The sequence below is a fragment of the Nycticebus coucang genome, chromosome 11 (genome assembly GCF_027406575.1).
Source record: "Nycticebus coucang isolate mNycCou1 chromosome 11, mNycCou1.pri, whole genome shotgun sequence".
Classification (NCBI taxonomy): Eukaryota; Metazoa; Chordata; class Mammalia; order Primates; family Lorisidae; genus Nycticebus; species Nycticebus coucang.
In genome coordinates this window covers 21,429,899-21,433,381 of record NC_069790.1, presented here as the reverse complement: position 1 = coordinate 21,433,381, position 3,483 = coordinate 21,429,899, and the positions used below count along the sequence as shown (strand labels likewise).

Here is a 3,483-nt window from a genome sequence, read left to right as displayed (position 1 = left end):
AGGTATTATTCTTCTCTTGGTGTTTTTTCAACCATTTAAAAATACAAACACTAATTCTTATGTGCTGTACAAATAGTTGAAGGTTAATTAGCAGTGTAACTATAAATAGTAATGCTGCCAGTCTCCTTCAGACAAAAAAAACTTTATAGAAAGTGGTTAAATGTATTAAGTAAGTAACAGGTCTTTATCTACAAAAGATGTGACCATTTACATTTTTTGTTTGGGGAAACTAGGATTTGAAAAGATATGTTTGAGGGATAGTATAATCCATGTGTGATGGTTCCGAGCAGACTTTGGAGTTGATAGTCTGGAATTAGAATTCCAGCTTCAGCAATGCCCTGTTAACAGAGATTCTCTGAGCTTCAGTTTTTTTTTTTTTTTATTTTTTTCTTGGAATAAAACAGGCATACATCCTGCTTGCCATGATTGTCACTTATTGCATCTAAAAAGTGCTCAGTAAATAGTGGCTATTATTAACCATGTGTTTTAAAAAATAAAATAAAATAAAAATACAAACACTTTTCTTGGTTAGGAGGCTATGGAAAACAGGTGGGTGACCACATTTGGTTCATGAAACATACTTTGCAGAAACCCCTGTTTTATTAATTGCTTTTGTATTAAGCATCTGTGACAGAGACCATGTGGCCTACAAACTCTAAAATATTTACTAGTTGTTTTTTACAGAAAAAAATTTTTGCTGACTCTTACTCTAGAACAATACTTCTTAAACTTTAATTACCATAGAAAACACCGCGGGATCTTGTTAACATGCAGACAATGATTCCATAAGTCTGGGTCGGTCCAGAGATTGAGCGTTTCAACAGATTCCAATGTGATGCTGTTGGTGGTCCACGAACCACATTTGGAGGATTTTTCAGTCATTCTTCAAACATCCTATTATGCCCCACCCCCATGTGTTGAATTAGCATCTTTTTGCAGAGGGGTGGGAACCTGCATGCAAACAAACAACGCTCTCCTGTGTTTCTTTTTGAGAACCAATCAGGGGTCCTCAAATGCAGCCCACGGGCCACATGAGGCGGTGTGATTGCATTTGTTCTCGTTTTATTTTTTTTACTTCAAAATAAGATATGTGCAGTGTGCATAGGAATTTGTTCATAGTTTCTTTTTAAAACTATAGTCCGGCCCTCCAACGGTCTGAGGGACAGTGAACTGGCCCCCTGTTTAAAAAGTTTGAGGACGCCTGATATTCTAGATGCTTTAACAGAGATTCAGTAACATCCGTTGAGGACTAGGTATCAGCCAGACAGTGGACATTGGTGCTGATGGAATTTTGGTAGCTTTTTGCTCAACAAAGAATTGATAGCATATTTCTAAAAGCCATGAATCATCTAAATCTTGTGGTGGAAGGATTATTTATTTTTTGTTTAATCTCTAGGGAGGGAATGCTGCTTACAGTATCTTGATTTTACACGAAGGTAGTGACTTAGGCATATTGATTGGAAGCCCCAGCACCCCCCCATTTTTGCCATTTCAGTGTGCAATTGTGACTTGCCTAATCTATTAATGTATAGACAGGTTTAAAGAGAAGGGATTGGATTTTATATTTTCCATATAGTTGCAAACCAATCCTTTCTAAATAACTCCATTAAATGTTTTTATTTTTTCCTTCCTCTTTCTGTCTTCCCTCCATTTTTTCCTTTCCTTGATGGCCATTCATCTTGAATTTTTATTTCCAACTTTAGTAAACTTCTGAAGAATTGACCTTTCAAAAATATGCAACTTTTGGCTGGGCGCAGTGGCTCAGTCCTGTAATCTTAGCACCCTGGAAGACCAAGGTGGGTGGATTGCTTGAGTTCAGGAATTTGATAACAGCCTGAGCAAGAGTGAGACCCTGTCTCTACTAAAAACAGAAAGTTGGGTGTGGTGGTACATGTCTGTAGTCCAGCTTCTTGGGAGGCTGAGGCAGGAAGATCTCTTGAGCCCAAGAGTCTGAGGTTGCTGTGAGCTACAATTATGCTGTGGCACTCTACCCAGAGTGACAGAGTGAGACTCAGTCTCAAAAACAAACAAACAAACAAACAAAAATTGTGCACTTGCAATGTTTAAAAAGTCTGTTAATAACCCTCAATGAATCCCCAACAATAAAAAAAAAAAAAGTCTGTTAATAAAATGAAACAAGTCCCTGATTTTAAAAAAATACTTATGGAATTTTTATATTAGGACTAACCAAACAAGAGAAATAGAGAGCCTTTACCAGACATGAGATTTGGGGCTTACAGAATGTGAATCAAAACTCTTGTTTTAGGTACAGGTAGAAGCAGGCAACCTGAGAGCCCCAAAGAGAATTGAGCAGCTGGGGAAGTAGAACACACTTGGCCCTAATTGAATGGGAGATCTGCATTATGATATGTGATTTGTCAAACACACAGTTCAAACCACATTCATGACACTGTGGTTCACATGAGTGGAAAGCTCTACTTGTTTCTTTTCTTTTTTATGCTTGCTAATGACTCAAAGCCCACTTACTCATTTAGTCTGGGCACTTGATCATGTAATTCAGGACTGTCAGTACTTCTGCTTCTTACAGGAGAGGAGAGATGCTGGGGAATGAAGAGATGGTTGGCAGCAAATATTTCATTTAGAGGCCGCCTAGAAGTTTAGGGCAGCTGAAGGAATTACTAATCTATAATCTATTTAGGTTCTGATTGCTTCAAATTGTACATTGATGAACATTTTTATTTTCATTTAAATTAGCATAATTTCTTTGAAAATCAAGCAGATGAAATTTAATAATGTTAGTTTTTATTTGGAAAGGGAGGACTGTCTTGAGTGTTTTCAAGTAAACTCTCATTTAATTATCACTAAGTTATAGTGGGGAGAAAAAGTGATATTCTCCCACAAAAATGAAACCAACACATACACAGACACACACGCACAACTACTTTCTCAGGGTTGAGAACGGTGAACATGGAGAGCCTTCCATTCTTAACTAGATGCTTACTGTAATGCAGAATAATTAGCCTGCTAGCTTAAAAGACTGCACAGTAAAATAACTCTGAAAATGAAAATCCCCTTAGACCTCTTAGAATAAATTATGTGGATTTGCTAAGTACACAGATCAGCCCTTTTAAAAGGGAATAACTACTTTAACTATTGCTTTGTAAAAGGGATCCATAAAGCCAATTACAAGTATTATTTTACATTAGTGATTTTATACCAGTAAAAATAACTACCTAGCGTCTTTCCCAGGGTGTTGATTTAACCCCAAACCAAACAAATTTAGATCTGTTTACATTTCAAAGATAAAGTAGCAAAGTGTAGTAAAGAGACTGCCAGACTAGGAATCAGAAAACCAGAATTCTCCTGGCTCCTTCACAGACCAGGCCTATGAGCCTTACACTTTTTCTTGTGTAAGAGGTGGGGAAAAATCTGTGCCTTGCCTTATTCATACTATTTTTAAAATCAATTGTCATAAAGGTCATGGTACTTTGATGAACCATACATAAAATAATAGATAAAAGT

The 3,483-nt window shown here is 36.8% G+C and overlaps 1 pseudogene; it reads left to right on the top strand.

Moving 5' to 3' along the window:
- On the top strand, positions 1 to 137 carry LOC128560620 (uncharacterized; annotated as a pseudogene).
- The last annotated feature ends 3,346 nt before the right edge of the window (positions 138 to 3,483 follow it).